Source organism: Coturnix japonica, chromosome 28, assembly GCF_054131305.1.
Source record: "Coturnix japonica strain WE chromosome 28, WE-NBRP24, whole genome shotgun sequence".
NCBI classification, from domain to species: domain Eukaryota; kingdom Metazoa; phylum Chordata; class Aves; order Galliformes; family Phasianidae; genus Coturnix; species Coturnix japonica.
This window is the reverse complement of record NC_140690.1, coordinates 6,464,987-6,487,777: the sequence shown is the minus strand read 5'-3', so window position 1 is coordinate 6,487,777 and position 22,791 is coordinate 6,464,987. Positions and strand designations below refer to the sequence as shown.

At 52.0% G+C, this 22,791-nt stretch overlaps 1 long non-coding RNA gene across 1 annotated transcript; it reads left to right on the top strand.

The window, feature by feature from the left end:
• The first annotated feature begins 6,028 nt into the window (after positions 1 to 6,028).
• On the top strand, positions 6,029 to 8,113 carry LOC146756204 (uncharacterized). Its single transcript, XR_014937630.1, has 3 exons — positions 6,029 to 6,132; positions 6,506 to 6,565; positions 6,828 to 8,113. It is a non-coding gene; the product is annotated as an uncharacterized LOC146756204 (long non-coding RNA).
• The last annotated feature ends 14,678 nt before the right edge of the window (positions 8,114 to 22,791 follow it).

Below are 22,791 nucleotides of genomic sequence, written 5' to 3'. Positions count from 1 at the left end.
CCTCCTAAGATGCATCCTAAACCTCCCCCGTCTCAGTTTCAAACCATTCCCCCTTGTCCTATCACTGCTCAGCCTCGTCATGGAGTTATCTGGATCAATCTATGTCCATAACAGGGGTCTAGTTAGCCTTTAGGCTCCCCAGCCCCCAGTAATGGGAAGGGAAAGGGGTAGGGAGATGGGAGCTGGGCTAAGGAAACAAACAGAGCAGTGGCAACGATCTAAGGAGGAAGACTTACTTTACTAACTACGATGTTGGGATGCAAGATTACACAATATAATACAGTCTAATTGAACCTGAGGGCCTCTGGAACGTGTAGTTCTTCTCTGAGCTCCACAGGATGTGATGAGGTGGGAAACCCATAGCAAAAGGTACAAATCCATGACAGCTTGGCTGGGGAGGAGTTCCCAGCTCCAGCGCTGCCTTCCATGGTGTTGCTGTGAAAGGGTGGATGAATTTGGAACCTGGAAATGCCAATTTTGGGGGTTGGAGACGAAATCTGGGACTGGGGAGAGGGTGGGGAAGGAGGATCCCTTGGGAATAGAGATGGAGAGGAATGGGCTTGGATTTCAGTGCCAAAGGGGTAATGTTGGCCCAAGGGGACACACAGAATCATAGAACAAACCATCCCTGGTGGGAACAAAGCCACAAAGCGCCATCTTCACCACTGATGGGAGGGGAGCTGTCAATGGGGACACCAAAACCATGACAAACAGCAGCAACGATCTGAGGAGAAACAAAGGGATTTACTCAACATGGTGTGGGAATGCAAGGTAGCACGCTGTAATACCATATGATGAAGATTGAAGCTCATCAATCAAATGGAATGAGAGTGTCCAAAAGGTGGAAAGGCCTCACCGTGACGCCGAGGGGAGACACGCCGTCAGGTGGAGCAGCAGGGAGGAGAGCCGAAGGAAAAGGGATGTCAGATGAGCTACTGAAGCCCTACATGTATTATTGCCCCTAAGCAGCAATGAGAACAGCACAGCCAACAGCCTGCTGGGCAATGCAGGAGTTCTTCTTCTGCAGTGCCCTGAGGATTAACTCTTTAACTCCCAGTGCAATACATGGTGCTGTGATGTGGGATACCGATAACCAAAAATCATCAGTGACATTCCACCCCTTATTCCACATCACTGCAGCATGTTTAATACAAACCAACAAGAAGCAGTCATTCACAAGCATTAAACACACGCACACACAAACCTATATGTGTGCATGGAATTACTGACTGCCCTTCCCCAGCATCAAATTCCCTTCTGGTGCACATTGAACAGCCCCATTTTACTCAATCACCCAACAAGCGCACCCAGCTCCCTGAGCAAAAGCAGTTCCACGCAGAGGTTTGCCCTTCCAGAAGCTGGCAAGACCCAAACTGCTTTTCCCAGCATGTTCTTTACATGCACTGCAGGGACCTTCTCTCCCTTGACAGTATGTAGGGAGCTGGCAGGACCACGGCAACTGATAGATCCTCGGGTGTTGGCCAACCAAGTGGCTTCTGCCCAATGCTTCTTCCAGTGCTTCAATGTCCCGCCACCCATTGCTTTCAACATGGCTTTTAACAACCCATTTTGGCGTTCAGTTTCACCAGAAGCTGGTGCATGGTAGGGGATGCGATAAATCCACTCCTTGCCATGATCTTTGGCCCGAGTATTTACAAGGACAGTGTTGAAATGAGCCCCATTCTCTGACTCGGTCCTTTCTGGAGTGCCATGTCACACAGGACTTGTTTCTTGAGACCTAATATGGTGTTTAGAGGGTAAATGGGGTAAATGGGGTACTGCGTATGTTTCAAGCCACCCAGCGGTCGCCTCCACCATGGTAAGCACATCAGGATCTGGACAGGCTGGATGTCTGGGATGAAGCCAGTGGGATGAGATTCCACAAGACCAAGAGCCGGGTCCCGCACTTTGGCCACAGCAACCCCAGGCAAAGCTCCAGGCGTGGGGCAGAGTGGTTGGAAGGCTGCGTAGAGGAACTGGACCTGGGGGCACTGGTGGATGCTCAGAGGAACATGAGCCAGCGGTGTGCCCAGCAGGCCAAGAAGGACAACAGCATCCTGCCTTGTATCAGAAACAGCGTTGGCAGCAGGAACGGGGCAGTGATTGTCCCCCTGTTCTCAGCTCTGGTGCTGTGTCCACTTTTGGGCCCCTCACTGCACAGAAGACATCACGGCCCTGTAGTGTGTCCAGAGGAGGTGACTGCAGTCATCTGAAGGCTTTGTTGGTATTCGGAGGGTTCCACTGATTGTCAGAGATGTTCACTGACCATCAGAAGGCTTCGTTGATCAACAGGGGGTGTCACTGGTCATCAGAGGGCTTTGTTGGTCATCGGGGATTGGAGGTGTCCATGGGAGGGGATATGCAGACCTTGATCTGGGTGGTGGGGTTGGGGCACTGATGCAAGAGGCCTAAAGCAGACCCAAAGGAGAGACAAGTGGCTGCAGTAAGAGGGGCTAAAAGGAGGGTGACGTGGTCACACTGTGTCCATGCAGAGGTGGATCAAAGGGTGTAGGGTTCGGGAGGAATTGTATGGAGGAGCTGAGAGAGAGCAGAGGGAGGGTATTGGGGCTGCTTGGCAGCATGAGGAGCTCCATCCTTTAGGACTTTGGAGCAGGTGATGAGAGGGTGGGGAAGCCCACAGGGGTGCAGGACATGGTGTGCATGGCATGGAGTTGGGGAAGCCTCCCAGCACTTTGAGGTGGCCACAGCCAGGCAGGAACAGATCCCAGCAGTCCCTGCTGAGCATCAGAACAAGGACACAGACACACAGCGTGTAGCTTTGCTGAGGGATTTATTGATCATCAGAGGGTGTCACTGATCATCGGGAACTTCACTGAGCACCAGAGGGCAGCACGGGCAAGAAGCAGCCTTGTCCCTGCAGGGTTTGTCCCAAGGACATTCTCAGGGAGTTTTGTCGGGGACCTGAAGGTCTGTGATTGAGGAACAGTCCTGGGATGGAAGAAAGAATTCTGATCGTTTGAATGGAACTGCTGTTTGTGGCTGTGGTCACAAAGAACTTGCTTTGTAGAGAGAGCTGACCTTGGGCGTTTATCTTGATTTGGCAAAGGCTTATTTTGCAAGCAGGTGTTTCACCTGGGCTTTGTGTCGTGCATTGGACAAGCAAGTGCAGTGTGCAAGTGGAAAAAGACCTGCAGACCCTGGGGAGAATAAAAGTAACTGTGACGTTCTCATTCTCTGAAATAGGATTAATGATATATTTTGACCCAAATTGTGGCCCTCACACACTCCAAAATTGGATTTATTGCATATTTTGACATGAGTTGTGAAGTTCTCACCCTCAGAAGTTGGGTTTTGCCCCTATTATGGCCCAATATATGATGTTCTTACACTCCAAAATAGAGCTAATGACATATTCTAACAGAAATTGTGACACACTCACACCCTGAAATTGAGTTTATGATATATTTTGACCAAAATTGGCATGGCAGATATCATTTGTCCTGAAAAAACAAATGGATTTTTCTCAAATTGCTCTGTTATAACAAACTAGAGCCAGGCAGACTGAAGAAATAGGAAAATCTATCATTCAATCCATCAAAATGCTCTGGCAATCGATGGAACTGTTGGTGCTACAGATACCGCTCGATTTGCCGTTTTTGTTAGAGGTTGTGATAACAAATATAGTGTCAATGAAGAAATGGCTTCTTTGGTGCCATTGAAAGTCAAAACTAAATCTCCGGAGCTGTATGAAGCAATAAAAGCAACATTAAAGTGATTTTCTTTCTCCTTTCACAGCACCTGTGTCTCCAGCATCCCTTCCCCCCCCCTCCCCAAGCCTTTCCACGATTCTGTTTCCATCATGTCAATGTGGAAACCTCAGCTGTGGTCTCCTGCTGCTCCAGATGAGTGCCGATCCTCTCCCACCACACAGTGCACACAAGCCCAGGGGGAACCCGGCCATGGCAGCAGAACAGATCTGCATCCTGGAAGGGATGTGAGGTCACAATGCCTGCCGTGCTCGATGAGGTCACAGTGCTCAGTGTGTGTACCCCAGCTGTTCCGTGCTGGCCCCAGCACTTGCTGTGGCTGCAGCGGTGGTGGTGGCAGCATGGCACGAGTGTGGGGGGCCGTGTCCCCCGCCCGCCTTGCTCTCCTCCTCCTACTGATGGCCATGTGTTCCAAGGAGACTTGTGCTGTGCCGTGGCGAGCTCCAGCAGCAGGTGGGTGGGCAAAGATGGGACCAAGTGTAACTACAGGCCAGAGGTCCAGGCTGTTGTCCCTGTGCCACACTGCCCTGGGGCTGCCTTTCTGCAAGGGTTTATTGGGAAGGGGGCCAAGCAGCACCCCAGGAGCCAGGTGTGGGCTGAAGCAGCGCTCCACCAGGGCTGGCTCCAGCTATGCCAGGCTATGGCTCTGCTGCTGGCTGAGCCCACCCTGGAGGTGTCCTGTGGGAAAGCTCAGAAGAAGCGTGCTGGGAAAAGCGTGAGCATTTCTGCTCTGGCTTCCCAGTGCTCCCCACAGGCAAATCCCAGTTCCCAACAGAGACACCCAGCTGGAGCCCAGAGGAAGGAACAGGCATTGTTTCCTCTGGTGCTTTAGTGGGAGATCCAGCAAGGAGCTCCCAGTAAGAAAGCCCTGACGGGCTGTATACCCTTCCATGAGGTCCCAGAGGTGTGTTACAAGTGGCCTGGAGAGGGCATTTGAAAAGCTGCCGAGTGCCAGGCTCCAGGTCACCCCGGTTATTCTCTAGCTTTGGCAATCACGGTCTGAGTCTCCCATTCCATTACCTGACCAGTCCCCAGTCACTAAGGGAGAAGGCGCAACATGCAATGGGAACATCTCTCATCTGTTCTTGATTTTAGATGATGATGTTGGAGTTCCTTATCCAGATGTTTTGGTGGATACTGATTTTGTGCCTCAGGGGAAACCCAGAGGTAAGTTGTGTCTGTTTCCTGGAAGACAGAAAAATGAGCGCTGTAATAGTTTATTCAGGTACTTAAGAACCTCCAAAGGTCTTTCAAGTCTCTTTGTGCCTTAAAGGCCGTACACAGATCAGCTGAGAGTAGTTCTTTACTTGGAGAGTTGTCCCATTTCAGTGGGAAGGCAGCCCTTGCCACTCTTTGGAGAAGAGAACCGATGCCTTTGCTGTTTGGGCCATGTCATTCCCCGACCTGCTGCCAGTCTTTGCAGGTCACTGCAGAAAAACCAGGCCCCAGTGTGCAGTGGAAGCTCTCCTCACCTGTGTCTGGTCACACTTGTGCCTGCAGGCCCTCTTGGTGGATTACCAGAATGGAGACCTGTCCATGAGCCTGGGGTGGATGCCAGAGGTAAGTCACCAGTCTTCACCTCATGATCTTTACTCATATTTGGTTGTGGAAGTTCAGGAAGGGTTCAGCTTTTTGCTGCCTGGTGGTTTCTCGTCCATGAGAAGCTTGGGCAGTCACTGTTCCTTGGGTGCTGTGTGCACCCACTGTCCCATTGGCTTTCTCTCCATTCATCGGAGATCGTTCTAGTAAGAAAACCCCAATGTTCTTCCATGCTGTCTCTGAGGACTGTTTCACGTGGCCTGGAGAGAGTATCTGCAAAGCTGCTGAGTGCCAGCCAATTGCCCACCTGGCCCCTCTGCAACTTTCAACCCAGCTCTGGGTGCCACATCGTCACCTGAGCCCCTTCCAGTCACTGCAGGTCCCTAAGGAAGAGAGAGATCACAACGCACAATGGGTGTGTGATTACCGCTGTGCCTATAAGCAGTGCCTTGCCAAAGCCTCCGCATCATATGGTCCATAAGCCTCAGGGCAATCCCACAGGAAAGGGCCTTTAGATCTTCCACTTCTCTTCTCCAGATAGTTCCACACAGCGTAGTAGGGAGAGAAGAGTGCTGTGCAGCAGTGCTGTCATTCCAGTTAAACAACCATCCGGCACAGCAGGAAAGGACGGATCAGAGCCTTGCTGTGGTGATGCCCCTGTGTCTGCACTGGCTTGCGGCATCACCTTCCTCCTAAAGATACCATCCTGATGAGAAGCAGTTACTTACAGCCCTACTCTCTTACCTCCTTTCTAAAGGGACTGACGCCGAGCCTGCTCACATGGATGCATTTCAGCAAGGCATCCGTCGCACACTGCCCATCCCTCTGGGAGAAAGAGAGGCCTCGCAAGCAGCTGGCACTGCAGGTAAGGGCCGCTGGTAGAGCTCCGTGGCCATGGTTAGAGATTGCTCCCCTCCCACTGCACCCAGTTCCCAGGGACTTAGGAACTTTGTCCTTTTGGGAACAAGGCCACCAAAGCCACATTCAGAAGAGATGGGAGGGAATAGGACCCTTCAGCGTACCTCCCTCACACAGTCCCTGCATTCTGAGCTTGCTGTGCCTCCCTTGAGGCTCCAGACACACCAGCAGCCCGGAGCGGGGTCCATCCTGCAAACTGAGGTCCAGAGAGATGCACTGACTCACAGATGGCGCAATGGCATAGAGGGAGCCTCCTTGTCCTTCTGCCTCCTCTGTGCCTGCACCATGCCCAGACTTTGCCTTTCTCTCCTTCTTCACAGCGCTGTCAAATCCCAGGGAAGCCCACCACAACGGGGTCTATCGTTTTCTGAGGAATCCAGGTAAGCAGCGATCTGGCAGGAGTTCATAAGCAGGAGAAACATCCTGAAAACTAGGAGCGTGCAAGTTGTGCCCATGCCGGGGGGAAGGAAAAGGGGAGAAACAGGTTCAGGTGCTGCTGAGGGGCCCTGACTCTGCCCCCGAGGAGTGGGGTCTGAGTGGGAGGGGAGAGCTCAGGGCAGCACTCCCTGCACAACACGACCGTGGCTCTTGTCCACGTCACTCTTAGCACGAGACACAGCAATGACCATGTTGTTCCTCCAGGTGTGCCTGGTGCAGGACGTGCAAACGCCGAGCAAGTTAAAGTTGGTTGGAAGTTCTACCTGATACTTGCTGGAGCTTCCTTGGGTTCCCTATTGCTGGGGATGCTTCTGTGCTGGCTTCTTATTTACTGGTACAGGAACAGAAAGTGAGTTGTTGACCCCCATCCCCATCCTGCCCAACTCTTTACTGTAGGGCTGCTGTGGGCCAGGAGGCGTTTCTAGTTAAAGCAGCGTAAAGAGACCAGTTAATTGTTGGCTCATACGGTCTGTGATTGACGCAGTTAGATGTTGTCATTGGCTTCAGCCCATCCTTACTGCTGGGCCAGAGACAGGCTGGGAGCTGAGGGTGGCTCTTTGCCATGCGCTGTGAGAAAGCAGAGCAGGGGCTCTCCTGTGCCCTCAGCACGTTCCTCTCTTTGCAGGCGCCGCTGGGAAGCTAAAAAATGGGCTAAACAAACCCAGGACAATACCATCATCTACAGGTCACTGCCAAGCTTCCTACCTGGACTGGATGTCTGACAAGCCCAGCAGCCCCCGGTCCCGACGGGCATCAACGCCGCCCCCCCGTCCCCCACCACCATCCTTCGGGGGACAGAAAGAACCCACCCGGGGTGGAGGCTTGCGGTCATCGGCCAGCACCGAAACAACGTCTGACCGGCAGATGAGCGACAGGCCCAGCAGCCCCCGGCCCCACCGGGCATCATCGCCGCCCCTCTCCACCCCCACCGCCATCCTTCAGGGGGCGGGAGCAGTCCCCTCAGCTCCGGAGCATCACCCAGCACCCGGACAACTGCTGCCTTGGGGAAGCATGAGAGGCCCGGCAGCCCCCAGCCCCCAGCACCAACTCTGCCCTCTTCCTCCCCTCCAGCATCCATCAGGGGACGCAGAGTGCAGAGGTGGGGAAACAGTCCAAGAGACAGACAACCACTGCCTGGGGGAAGCACAACCAGCCCAGCAGCCCCCCACCTCCCCTGGCACCGTCGCCACCCTCCCCCTCCCCTCCACCATCTTTTATTAGGTAGAAGCGCCCCCCCCCCCACCGTGTCAGCTTAGGGGCATCAGACACCTGGAAAACCACTGCCAGGGGGAAACAGACCAGGCCCAGCAGCCCCCAGCCCTTCCCCAGCACCACCTCTGCCCTCCTGCTCCTCTCCACCATCCATCAGGAGGTGGGAGCACCCCCAGTGGGTTGGTTTGGGGCACCATCTGACATCCACAGAACCACTGCTGTCATCAACCAGAGTTTTCCAGGCCCCACACTACCAATAAATTGATAGTTATACTACAGTTGTCCGTGTACTGTTGTCGTGTCATTACCTGACCCACTACCAGACCTTGCATGTCACTTGGCATTGGCAGACAGCGATCATACGAGTGGGAATGGCTTTAAACTTCAAGAGTGGAAATGGAGGTAGATGGGTAGAGGAAATTCCTCCCCCAGAGGCAGTGAGGCCCTGGCCCAGGCTGCCCAGAGGCTGTGGGTGCCCTATGGCCCGTCTCAGGCAGGGGACGAGGTTGGGAGCACATGATGCAAAAGCTCCAGTGTTTCTGCATAAGGTTTACCAGACAGCAGGCACCATCCTGCTCTGACTAGCAGGCAGTCATTTGCTTTGCAATTAGAAATAAGCAAGCCTTTATTTGAGAAACAGGCTCTATAGGAAAAGATATCAGAAGGAATGAACTCTGGGTGCAGTGCAAGAAAAGAGAAATTCATTTTGTCAACAGCAAAACTGCGGAAACGTGGGTACCATGAAAACAGGCCAGGAAGCCTCTCAGGGAAGGGGGTTTCTAGTGGGACGTGGAGTTAATGGGAAAAGAGGCAGTCAGGCATTCTGGCATGGTCTTGGTCAAGGACATGGACTGGGTGGCCTTCAACTCTTTTCCCTTCTCTGCCCAGAGAATGAAAAAGCAAAGCAAACCCCTTTAATTCCCCCTCCAACCTGGCAAAGACTCCCTGTGGGACTTGAGGTGGTGCAAAGCTATGAGGTTGCTGGCCAGGTGAAACATCGGCCACTGACGAGTCACGATCCCGTTTGCAGTCCTGATTTCTATGGAGATGATGTCAAAGGAGCCAAAGGTGGGAATCCAGACTCCCGGCAAGTGAAAGAGAAATGAGGCGTGGAAGGGTTATGGGCTGGCTGGAGGAAGAGCTGGAGTTGATCCAGCGTAGGGACAGAGCTTAGGAGCCCTCTCCCACTGTTCAGAGACACAAGCCAGGGCAAAGGAAAGGCTTTGGGAAGGGGCTGCACTGTCGGGAAGTGCCCGCTGTGACAGAAGCCAGCCACCAGGGACATCCCTACATCCAGCACATCAGCATCAATGGAGCCAAGGATGGGAGCCTGCTGCGAGAGTCTGAAGCCCCCCCCCCCCTTCCAAGCTCCGTCGTTCCGCAGCGAAGCGCGGACACGCAGCGCTCGGCGAGGATTCACCCGGCTCGGCTCCACCGCGAGGTCGGCGGGCGCGGAGCGGAGCGGCGCGGGCTGCGCCGCTGCGTGCCCCGCGCCCGCGCCGTCCCCCCGCCTCCCGCCCGCCCGGCGCGGTGTGTGCGTGTGTGCATGTGCGCTGCCGCTGCCCGCGCCGGAGCCGGAGCCGGAGCCGGAGCCGGAGCCGGAGCCGAGCCGCCGCGCTCCATGGGGCCGTCCGTGCGGGCTGCCCTTCCCTCCGCGGCCGCCGGCAGCCGCCACCGCGGAGCCGGTCTAGGATGCGGCTGCTGAGCCATGGCACAGGGCAGAGAGGCGGCCAGTCTGCCTGCTGCGAGAGTCTGAAGCCCCGCCGGAGCCCGGCCGCGGCCGCCGCTGCAGGGGAAGCGCTCCGGACGCCGTCTTTCCCCGAGAGGCACCAGGTAATCGCGGAGCTGGCGGCCGTCGCCCGGCTCCCGCCGCATTGCAGCCGCCGTTACTTATTCATGGGGGAAGGGGCGCGGGAGGGCGCCAGCGGCGGGGTCCCGCCCGGCTCCGTGCAGGGCTCGCCCCGCATCGCACCGGGACGGGACGGGACGGGGTGTCCGCCGGCGCCTGGGACTCCCCTCCCGGGGGGGCGGCGGCCGCGGGGCCGCGCGGGGCGAGGGTGGGGTGGGCGCCACGAGCCGGGCCGGGCCGGGCCGCGCTCCCATCGCTGCCCGCGGGACGGCGCCGGCGGCCGCCCGCGGCTGGGGGTGCTGCAGGGCCGCGGATACCGCGGCGGCCGCCGCCCCCTCCGCTCCTTGGCGCGGTGCTGCCGCCGTCTGGGGAGCGCCGGCACCGCCGGGCCGGGCCGGGGCTGCGCGGTGCCGCCCGAGCCCTGCGCTGCCGGGGTCGCGGCCGTGCCCGCGGTCCTGCCGGGCGCTCGCTCGGGGGCACGGCTCGGCTCCTCCGGCTGCGGGGGGTTCCTGAGCTCCTCCGCAGGGAACGCACCGGGTGTGCGGAGATGCGGCTCCCGGCTCCCTCCTGCCGCCTGCCCTCACCGCGGGAGGCTCCCGTCAGCCGCGCCGTCCCGCTGCCCTCGCCCGGCACACGCCTCTCATTGCACCTCTGTCCTGGGAGGCTGTCGCTTGTCCCCGGGATCCCAGGATTTATGTTAAGTGCCGTCCCTTCCCCTCCCCTCCTTTTTGTGTGTAGTGAGCGCTCCTCGTCTGCGGGAAAGCAAATGTAGGACACAATCAACCTTTTTTTTTTTTTTTTTTTTTTTTTTTTCTGATGGAAGGTTCCCGTTAGGGGAGACAGCACGGCAGTTGTTGAGGAGCCAGCCGAAACCTTGCAGCCATGTTGATGTCAGGAACAAACAAACCTCCCTGCAGGGATCGGCTGCAGCTGAGGAGGGAGCCACGGAGGGCGGCTACACGGAGGGGCAGTTCAGTGCTGCCACACCTGGGGAGCACGGGCAGAGGTGGGCGAGGAGCTGTCACAGCCCTTCGTGGTGTTGCTGCTTGCCAGGCGCTGGCTTGGCATCAGCATGGCATCTGCAGATCACGGCCACTGCCCTCTGTCATTTTCTTCTGTGATACAGGGCAGCAGTATTTCCTCTCCTGTGCTGTTGTCTTCTCTCTCTAGCCTGGTCTGTCATGTCTCCAGGGCAGGCAATTTTCATTGCATTGAGCAACTGGAACGGGAGGGTGTGTTGGCCTTAGCTGCTGGTGTGAACATCATCTGACCAGCCCCCAAACCAAGGAGGGGAAAGCTGGGAGCCTTTAGCTGGGGCTGTCCCTGCACGGTCTCTGGCTGTCTCCTACAGAGCTTGACAGCCCAGGATACCTATGCCTTTCTCGTCATGTTGCTGGTTACTGATCTTTCCCATTCACGTTTACATGTCCCCAGAGTAAGGTGGTGTCTGCTCATTCCTTCTGAGAATCCTTGTCTGAATGCTGCATGTCCAGCCCTTTTCAAGTGAAGGTCGACAGACAACAAAGCAGTGGGATGGATGGATCCTCCCTGGGTTGTTGGAGCCTTTTGGTGATAACTGTGTGTCAAAGGGTTTCTACTTCCTTGGGAGGGCTGGGCTGGTTCTGGCAGCACCCATCCTAGCTGCAGCCATCGGCAGGAGCACAGTGCCCAGGGCTGTTGGGGCAGTGTGTGCCTCGTGGTGTGGTGGGGCCTCTGCCTGGTTCCATTAGCTTGGAGTCATCCCCTGGAGCCGTGGGCTGTGTGTGGGTCTCCCCTTGGTGTCAGCCCACTGCTGTGTTTTACTGCTGGAATCTGTCCTGGTGGGGTGGAGCCGCTGTGCTCCAAAACGTGGAGCAGCGATTCCTCTCTGTTGGTCTGAGAGTCAGGTTCAATTCTGCAGGAAGAACCATACCAGAAACTGAATGCTCTCAGTGCCCAAACACCTTTCTGATCTACATTTCTAAATATAAACTGTTCTCAAGGGATTATGCATTTGTTTAAATGCATAATAAATGCATTTTAATGCATTAAGGCTGTATCAAAATGCACACCCAAGCTTGCCAGCTAGGCCTCCAGTCACAAAGCTTACTAAGAAGCTTCCCATGGTATATTAGCTTGCATTTCTTCTTTCAGAAAAAGCAGTTACCAGTTTTCTCATGGCAATGCAGTCAGTGGAAATAAATCCTGGCTATTTGAAGAATCTCGCATGAGTTAGAAGCTGAGCTGGTCTACCAGTTTTGTGGCTTACTAAAACCTACACAAGTCCAGGAATGGACTCCTTGCACTCATCAATCTCATCTTTGGTTTATGCTCAAGGAGGTGCAGTGTTATTCAGATGGTTTCTTGGGTGCTGTCTTTGAATTTGTTGTACAAATCTTTTGCCTGAAGAGATTTGTATTTGGCTGCATCATTATGAACATTGGTAGATGTTGACCATGAGGTAGAGGAAGAAGGTAAGGTGTTGTCCAACCTAAGAATGGGACTGATGAGGTATGTGGGGCAAAACAGGTGGGAACCCAAAAACAAATGTGTCAGAACAGCACAGAAAGAGGGAAACGGAGCTTCCCCAGGCCAATCTGTAACTGAGCTCCCCACGCAGCTGCCTTGGTGTACATTTTTTTCCAAAAATTTCAGAAGATGGGGATGGTGTTCCCGCTGGTGTGGTCTGGGCAAGCAAAGGTGCCTGCAAGCAGTGGGGAGATGGAGCGTCCGAAGGTACCTGGAGAGCTTGTCGGTCTGTTGGGGCGCATGGGGATATGTTAAATGCTGAAAGGCTAATGGCTTTCCATTGTTGATCAATATTTCCTATGCTTTCAGATGTGGGAACGGGTTTAGTTTATTAGAACAATCTTTGAATATTCTCTAAGCAAGCAACCCATCCAGAAAATCATGCTAATAGCTTTGTTATTAACAGGCCTGGCAGAATTTGAGCCAAGTAGAAAAGGCTTGTCTAAGTGCTGTTGCAGTGTTTGGGGCCAGGCAAATTCCATGCATTAGGAAAGATTTGTACTCCTTTGACCAGACATCACCGACTGTTGTCTATTTATATGCGTCTAAATATATCCTCTGCAGACTTCAGACTCTTAGATAGTAGTAAAATTACTTTTCGATATTATGCTATTAAAATGTGCTTGCTGACACTACTTGATGAGTTTTATGCTAAGAGATGTGTGTGTATGTTTAAAATAAAAATTGTTCTTCAAGTTGTTACCTGAAATGCTTTGGAAGTGAAAGCGTGTTATGGTGCAGATGGAGAGCAAAAAGAAATACGGTTGAATCGAAGCAGTACTGGAGACATACTCAAGCCTCTAAGGCCAAATCCAAACAACTACAGGCTTTTGTTGCTTAAAAGTGAGCCATTCCCTCCATAAATATATATAAAATAATTGTTTACTTTGTGATACAATGGGAAGATTTGCTTCTGATTAGTCAGATATACCTTCTGACTACATGGTTCCTGCATGCTGAATACTGTGAAGTTTGAGACATCATTTTGGAAACAAATCCTGGAAGAAGCACCTTCTTGTCTGTTGTAGGTGTGCATGAGGCCCAGGCAGCCAGCCAATGTTCTTCAGTGGTGCTCCTGCTGGGGCCACCCCTCATCCACAACAGCGCTAATGTGGGTACCCACCTGTGCTTGGCAGCAGGGGAGCTGACAGAGAGGAGCATGAGGTTCTCCTGACCAGGTTAACTGATCTGTCAGCTCCTGAGCTCTGGGTGAGTGGGAGCTGTGCTGTATGCTGCCCCAAAGGGACACACCAGGAAGTAATTGCAGGTGGAGGGGCTGATCTCACTGCATGCTGTGGTGCAATAGTAATTGCCGTCCAGGTAGTGTTTTGGAACTGGCAGTACAGATCCAGGGGTAAAAGATGATACTCTAGTTCCAAGCTTTCATAAATGTTCCCAGTTAACCCTGCTGCAAAAGTGGTTGCGTTGGTGATTCTGTGTCTGACTGGCCTTCAGACTATGATGGAATGGTAATAATAGTAATTTTCTGTGGCATCTCTTGCTTATGGTTCTTGAAGTAAGAAAACCTGTAGAGGAACTGAGAGCAATTGGTATCTGTAGGATGTTGAGACGGGCCACAGAGAAGTTAAATGTATGGTTCTCAGAAAAGGTCTCAAGTCTGGTATTTGGTCCCCTGATGCTCAGGGACAGGTACTGTGCCATCTTCAGCTCCTTGAATCATAGGATGGTATGGGTTGGAAAAGCTCTTAGTCATCATCTAGTTCTAATGCTTACATCTTTCTCTAGATCAGGTTACCCAAAGCCCCATCCAGCCTGGCCTTGAACAACTCCAGGGATGGGGCATCCATAGCTTCTCTGAACACCCTGTGCAGTGCCCTTACTACAATCATAGGTGGACAATCTGAGATCCAGACTGTTAGTCAGAGGAGTCCATTGCCCTGCCATGAACTGGGGTCATGGATTTCAGTGACAGCTGTCCTAGCTGCCAAATAGTCCTGTCATTTAGAAGGGTGTAGTGAAGTCTGTGATGCCTAAAGGGAGTAAGACCTAGGGGAAGGTCTGTGTCTGAGTGCACATTGACGTAGTGCCTGGTGCAGAGGAGGGTGGCAGCGCTGGCCACAGGGCTCCATTCCCCCGTGCCTGCCTTGCTGGCTGCCTGCTGCCTGTGGCTTGGGGCTGGAGCTGTTCTGCTGGCCTAAGCCAGTGTAGCAGTTCTCATGTTCTTGTGGGTTAAATCACTCTACAGATAATGTTTGTCCTGAGCAGGCTGAATAATGCAAAAGGTGATTTGTCAAATGGCTAATTCAGTGGCTAATGGGAAACCTCAGTAAAGGCCTCTTTAATTGCATAGCATGGGACTGGCAAACTGAGTGCTTGTATCTGGTTCCCAGTGCTGCAAAACCGTGTCTCATGCTTTATTTTTGAGGTTGCTCTTCCTGCTGAGTTTCTCAACAAGAACTCCTATAAGATCATTTCCATGAGAACACACGATTAGCTGACTTGAAAGTTGAATGCCTGTTTTTTCCCTTGAAGTTTTTTGTTGTTGTTGTTCAAGTTTCTCTGTCAATGTCATGTTGGATTGTTGTTTTTGTTTTGGTTTGGTTTGGTTTATTACAGAGATGAATAAAGCTGTTTTCATTGCCAAAGCATTGTTACGTTGCCAGGTATCTGGTATTCCAGTTTATAATTCCTCATTGTCACGGAGTTCTCTCTAGAGCTCACTCCGGGACAGTGGGCACAACCCGGGGCAGCAGGAACAAAAGCCCCCCCCCCTTTTCTCTAGCGGCAATGCAGCGCGGCCCGGCCACGTGCGTTTAGGGAGACGGGGAAGGGAAGGGAGATTGCGATTAGGTCTAACAAAAAGTAAGGGAGAAAAAAAAGGTGATCTGAGAACGAATGGCAGTTTAATAACCCAATAATGCTAAACAGCAACAAGAGAGTTTCAACAAAGAGAATACCAAGTCCCAAATCTCACCGGTGGAGCTGTGGAAGGCAGGAAGGTCTGACCACGTTGTCTCCTCGCAGGGAGCCGGTCCAGCAACGCCGTCCCCTTCCTCACTTCCCTTCCGGTGCCCCACCCCACATGCTCATTAAGGCAGTTCACAGAAAAAAAAACTTGTCCCCTTTACTCCCATTATTAGCATGGTGTTCTGATGTGGAATACCAACACCAACCAAATTGCAAAACCATAACATTCCACCCCTTATTACACATCATCACATCATGCCTAACTTTTATCAACATATAAACAGAACAGTAGTTAACATGCATTACATATGTACATACAGATATATATATATATATATACACACATGGAATCACAGGCTGCACTCCCCCAGCATCAGATTTCCCTGTGGCACACACTGAACATCCCCATCCTTCTGCATCACCCACCAGGTGCACCCAGGTCCCTGTGCAAAGACAGTTCCACGGAGGGGCCTCCCTTTTCCAGAGGCTGGAAGGACCCAAACCGCTTTTCCCAGCATATTCTTTACATGCACCACAGGAACCTTGTCTCCCTCCACGGTACGCAGGGAGTTGGACTGTGTAGGGCCATCTCGGTTGGCTGATCCTCGGGTGTTTACCAGCCAGGTGGCTTCTGCTAGATGTTTCTCCCAGTTCTTAAATGTTCCACCACCCATCGCTTTCAGCGTGGTTTTCAGCAAACCGTTGTGGCGCTCGATCTTACCAGCGGCTGGTGCGTGATAGGGGATGTGATAGATCCACTCGATGCCATGATCTTTGGCCCAAGTGCTCACCAGTGAATTTTTGAGATGAGTCCCATTGTCTGATTCGATCCTCTCTGGGGTGCCATGTCGCCACAGGATTTGTGTCTCTAGGCCTAATATGGTGTTTCTGGCAGTGGCATGGGGTACCGCATATGTCTCAAGCCACCCGGTGGTTACCTCCACCATGGTGAGTACATAATGCTTACCATTACGAGTCTTTGGCAGGGTGATATAATCAATCTGCCATGCCTCCCCATATTTATACTTTTCCCATTGCCCTTCCCCCCAGAGAGGTCTCATCCTCTTGGCCTGTTTGATCATGGCACAGGTGTCACACTCATGGATGATCTGCGCAATAGCATCCACAGTTATGTCCACCCCTCGGTCTCTAGCCCACTTATGTGTTCCATCTCTGCCTTGATGGCCTGAGGTCTCATGGGCCCACCGAGCTAGGAATAACTCTCCCTTATTCTGCCAATCCAGGTCTATCTCAGCCACCTCAATTCTGGCAGCTTGATCTACCTGGTGGTTATTTTGTTGCTCCTCTGTTGCTCGACTCTTGGGCACGTGGGCATCTACGTGACGCACCTTTAGGACCATGTTCTTTATTCGGGCAGCAATGTTCTTCCATAGTTCAGCGGCCCAAATAGGTTTACCTTTCCGCTGCCAGTTGTTTTGTTCCCATTGCTGCAACCACCCCCATAAGGCATTGGCCACCATCCATGAGTCAGTATAGAGGTAAAGCACTGGCCATTTCTCCCGCTCAGCAATGTCTAGGGCCAGCTGGACAGCCTTTACCTCCACAAATTGACTCGATTCTCCTCTTCCTTCCGTGGCCTCTGCAACTTGTCGTGTGGGGCTCCACACTGCAGCCTTCCATCTGCGATGTTTCCCAACAATGCGGCACGATCCATCAGTGAACAGGGCGAACTTCTTTTCATTTTCCAGAAGTTCATTGTATGGGGGAGCCTCTTTGGCGCGTGACACCTCTTCTGCTGGTGGTGCTTCAAACTTTTTACCTTCGGGCCAGTCCATGATCACTTCTAGGATCCCTGGACGGCTGAGGTTCCCCATCCGGGCCCGCTGTGTGATTAGTGCAACCCACTTACTCCATGTGGCATCTGTGGCATGGTGAGTGGAGGGAACCTGCCCTTTAAACATCCAATTCAGCACTGGAAGTTGAGGTGCCAGGAGAAGCTGCGTTTCGGTGCCAATTACCTCAGAGGCAGCCCGGACCCCTTCATATGCGGCTAAGATCTCCTTCTCAGTTGGAGTGTAGCCTTCTTCCGACCCCCTATATGCTCTACTCCAGAATCCTAGGGGTCGGCCTCGGGTCTCATCTGAGGTTCTCTGCTACAAGCTCCAAGTGGGACCTTTCTCCCCAGCAGCCGTGTAAAGGATGTTCTTCACATCCTGTCCCATCCGTACTGGCCCCAGGGCCACAGCACGGGCTATCTCTTGCTTGATTTGCTCAAAGGCCTGCTGCTGTTCAGGGCCCCACGCGAAGCTATTCTTCTTTCGGGTCACCTGATAGAGGGGGCTCACAATGAGGCTATAATTTGGGATGTGCATCCTCCAGAAGCCTACCACACCCAGGAAGGACTGTGTCTCTTTTTTGTCAGTGGGCGCAGACATTGCAGTAATTTTGTTGATCACGTCTATTGGGATGTGGCGACGCCCATCTTGCCATTTCACCCCAAGAAACTGGATTTCTTGGGCAGGGCCCTTCACTTTGTCTCGCTTAATAGCGAAACCAGCAGACAGGAGGATCTGGATTATCCGTTCTCCTTTTTTAAAAACCTCCGTCGCTTTATCACCCCACACAACGATATCATCTATATACTGCAGGTGCTCTGGAGCACCGCCCTGTTCCAATGTGGCTTGGATCAGCCCATGGCAGATGGTCGGGCTGTGTTTCCACCCCTGGGGCAAACGATTCCAAGTGTACTGAACACCCCTCCAAGTAAAAGCAAACTGTGGCCTACACTCTGTGGCCAAAGGGACAGAGAAGAATGCATTGGCAATATCAATGGTGGCATACCATTTTGCCTCTTTTGATTCCAGTTCATACTGGAGTTCCAACATGTCTGGCACTGCAGCACTCAATGGGGGTGTGACCTCATTAAGGCCACGATAGTCTACTGTCAGCCTCCATTCTCCACTGGCTTTGCGCACTGGCCATATGGGGCTATTGAAGGGTGAATGGGTCTTACTAATTACTCCCTGACTTTCTAGTTGTTGAATGAGCTTATGAATAGGGAGCAAGGAATCCCTATTAGTACGGTACTGTCGTCTGTGTACTGTTCTCGTGGCAATTGGTACCCGTTGTTCTTCCACCCGTAGTAACCCCACAGCAGACGGGTCCCCTGATAGGCCAGGCAAATCAGACAGCTGCTTAATATTGTCTGTTTCTATAGCAGCTATTCCAAAAGCCCATCTGTATCCTTTGGGGTCCTTGAAATGTCCCCTTCTTAGGTAATCTATTCCAAGTATGCAAGGAGCCCCCTGGCCAGTCACTATGCGATGTTTCTGCCAGTCTCTACCAGTGAGGCTTATCTCGGCCTCCAATACAGACAGTTCCTGCGAACCCCCAGTCACCCCATGTATATGTATCCGTTCTGTCCCTTTGAAACCTGAGGGTATCAGAGTGCACTGTGCACCGGTATCCACCAGTGCTTTATATTTTTGTGGTTCTGATGTGCCAGGCCACCGAATCCACACAGTCCAATACACTCTATTATCCCTTTCCCCCCCCTGGCTGAGGGCAGGGCCCCTCTATTGGTTGTCTGAGGCGGTAGAGGCAACCTCAGTAGTGGCTGACCTCTTTTGTAATTTTCTTACCCGTGCTCGCAGTACAAAATTGGGTCCGTCATGCCACTTCTTCATATCCTCTCCATGGTCACGCAGGTAGTTCCACATGGCACCACGTGACATAGGCTCACTGCGGTCCTTCACTCGGACAGGTGTGCATTTGCGTCTGACAGCTGAGACTGCCACAGGATCACTGTGGTTCCTTGCCGCAGACCAGCTCTTCTGCATGTTGTCCTGTCTTTTCTCCATTCGGTCCATTCTATCCACCATTTTACAGATGGCTGCGATGGTGGTACGGTGTGGCAGTAGTGAGTATTCGATATTTTGCAGTGAAAGGATGAGCTTAAAAATTTCAGGTCTCCTATTCAGCTCATCATACCTGTTAGAGTTCGTTAATAGTATACTGGAATACTTCACTGGTGCTGACCGTATGAGTTTCTTGCATATTTCCGGAGTACCGCTCACCTTTTCTGGGTCATGGTAATCCTCTGGGTCCCCAGGGACAAACGTGGGATCGAACAGCATTTCTGCCACAGCCATTTCTCTCAGGTACTGGATACCTTCCTCAGCTGTACTCCATTTTTCCAGTACAGGCTCCAAATCACTTTTGAGAAGACAGGTTGCCTTTACAGCTGATAGAATCCTCTCCCAGAGATTGGCGACTCCATCGAGACATCTGCTGATCCCTCTATCAATAGATGAGTCTCGAGCAATGTTTCCTAATTGACGAGCCTCATCGCAGCTTAGAGACATGCAGGAGGCCCCATTGTCCCAACACCGGAGCAGCCAAGTGACAAGGCGTTCACCTGGGAGTCGGGCAAACTCCTTTCTCGCACTTTGGATTTCAGTAATTTTCAGAGGTTTACGAGTAGAGGAAGCAGTGACTTTTCCCTCATCATCACTATCTTCTCCGCATCTGTTAGTCTTCTGGGTTGCCTTTCTCAGTGGTTTTGGGGAGGGTCCCTCACCAGGATCTTCCTCTACTTCCTCCATCCGTTCCAGACGTGAGGGCACACGCTCCCATCTCTGGCCTTCATCGTCACTATCTTCTCCATGTCTGTTAGTCTTCTGAGTTGCCTTCCTTGGTGGTTTTGGGGAGGGTCCCTCGCCCGGATCTTCCTCTACTTCCTCCATCCGTTCCAGACGTGAGGACACACGTTCCCATCTCTGGCCTTCCACTGGGGCGACTGACACTGATGCTGGTGCTTCCTGTGGTCGGCTGGGATTAACTTGTTGCCTTCCCCTTAGGGTTTGGATCTCATTCTCGAGACTCTCTATCTTTTTCATAAGCCATTCGTTCTGAGATCCCCCTGATCTCCCACACTCACTCAGGGATTCTATTAATTTCCCAAGGTCCCTCTGGTGTTCAGGGGTGAGATTACCTGATACTGGGGGTCCCGATGCTTCTGGCCCTTTTCCTGAGTCTCTCTGCACTATTCTTTGCAAGTCTCTCTGCAATTTATAGTAAACTACTACAATTAGAGAGACTAACAACACAGTATTCCAATTGACACCCCAGTCATACTTAAGGAATTCAGAGCATTCGTGAGCCAGTTCAAGCACGGTGCCTGTGATGTTCGTTAGTCTGGAAGGGAGCCAGGCAGATATCTCTATCCCTGCCAGCCATCGGCTTAATAAATCTACCCCTACCCCCAACATCAGGAAGTCCTTAAGCCAGGACCACAGGAACCTACGGACTATCAGTCCTACATACAGGGCTGCTGAAAAAAAACACCTAATTACTGTCCAAAACATTGCCCTGAGCTCTGCCCGCATTCTCCACCAAAAATGTCACGGAGTTCTCTCTAGAGCTCACTCCGGGACAGTGGGCACAAACCCGGGGCAGCAGGAACAAAAGCCCCCCCCCCTTTTCTCTAGCGGCAGTGCGGCGCGGCCCGGCCCGGCCCGGCCACGTGCGTTTAGGGAGACGGGGAAGGGAAGGGAGATTGCGATTAGGTCTAACAAAAAATAAGGGAGAAAAAAGGTGATCTGAGAACGAATGGCAGTTTAATAACCTAATAACACTAAACAACAACAAGAGAGTTTCAACAAAGAGAGTACCAAGACCCCAATCTCACCTATGGAGCTGTGGAAGGCAGGAAGCTCTGACCACGTTGTCTACTAGCAGGGAGCCGGCCAGCAACCCCGTCCCCTTCCTCACTTCCCTTCCGGTGCCCCTCCCCATATGCCCATTAAGGCAGTCCACAGAAAAAAAAAAAAAAACTTGTCCCCTTTACTCCCATTATGAAGCATGGTGTTCTGATGTGGAATACCAACACCAACCAAATTGCAAAACCATAACAGAGGTGCTCAAGAGCCACGGGTATGTGGCACTGGGGACGTGGTTAGTAAGTCCAGTGAGGGTGGGCAGGGGTTGGACTCAGCTATCTCAGTGGTCTTTTCCAGCCTTGGGTGCAACTTGTAAGAGGGAATGAAGCAGCAAACTGCCCAGCACTGAGCTGCATTCTTCCGACACGTGGTATCAGTGAACTGCTGTATTTCCCTATCTTCTCTGGAGCTATTCATCTAACCTAACTGAAAAAGTAAGCCTGAACCTAGATATAAATCAGGATCATAGTCACCAGTGGTTGCTTATATATTCAGAAAGATACTCTAGAGGGTAATTCAGTGCATCTAGAAATTAAAGTAGAAGTTCTTTAGTCAAAAATATTCCACAGCCAGGTTTTCAGCTCACTACCACTACATTAAAAAGGAGAATCCAATTAGTGGTGTGGGTCATTGATATTGTTCCAGGGGGAACTGTGGCTGTTCCATGCCCACAGGGTAGAAGACAGCCAGTCTTCCTCTAAGCCACATAAACAGCTGCTTAGTGCTCCCAAAGCCAATGCTCACCAGTTGATTCCAACTTGAAGGTCATCTTCTGGCCAGCAGCCTCGCAGATGTATTCTCCAGCATCTTTCTTCTCCAGCTGCTCCACAACCAGACGCCGTGTTTTGTCCACAGATTCCAGTTTGAACTTGTATATCAGCTATAGAGAATATCAGCTCTTCTGTTGAAACAAAGTGTCAAATCTAGGCAAGAAAGAACCCAGGAACTGAAGGAACCAAGAGGGTCCTTGAACACCAGTCCCATGGTTGCAAGTCACTATGCAAACATATTGAACCCAAAAGAACATCTGACCTTCAGGCAACCAAAACCTGAGTTCCTTTTGCTTAAGACCCACTGTGAAACATCAAAACACATAAACATGCGATAGTCAAACCACTGGCTGCCTTTTCATGCCCCAGAACAGTACTCCTGGCTTCCTGAACAGACTCCTCATGGCCTCTACCATTGCCACAACTGTGACTGTCAAAGGCACAAAGGAAATATGCTCACCAATGCAGTCCTTTGTTCTTTGTGTGTGATTTGCAGATATCTATTTTGCTTTGAGCTCTGGGAATAGTCAGCTCTACCAGGTCTCTTACTGTGAGTAGCAGACTCACCTATCCAGATGCAGCCTCCAACATAAAGGCATAGTAAAAAGGCAGTGTACTACTAGGAGAAGTTCCTGCTTCTCCTGCCACGAAAGGCTGCACGTAGAACATGCACTCCAGCCTCACTGCACATACTTATCTTAGTCAAATGTTTCGGTGAACAAGAATTACAGTTTGGGATCTCAGGCACAGGAGAGATTTGAATAATATCTTGAATATTGCTTCCACTGTACATATATTACTAATTATTGTTCTACAGACAGACTGAAACAGGTCTTTGTGTCATACTGAAACCAAATACTTTCTACAAACGCAGGCAATCAAGTACAGGGAAAAAACCTCAGCACAGACTACTGCACCTGGATCACTGTATAATGGAAACTAGATTTTACTTTACTGTTCTCTGCTGTATTTCATACAACACCTGTCTTACCTGTGACATGAATCTTGAAGGTGAGTTTCTGGCCAGCAGCCTCGCAGCTGTACTCCCCTGCATCTTTCTTCTCCACCTGGCTCAGCACCAGCCGACGCTGTTTGCCCTCTGACTCAGCCTTGAACTTCTTGCTCGAGGTGATCAGTTTCCCCTCCTTGTACCACTTCACCTCCGTCTTCACCTGGGCCACCTCGCAGCTCAGCGTGACATTTTCTGTTGGTGCAGCCTT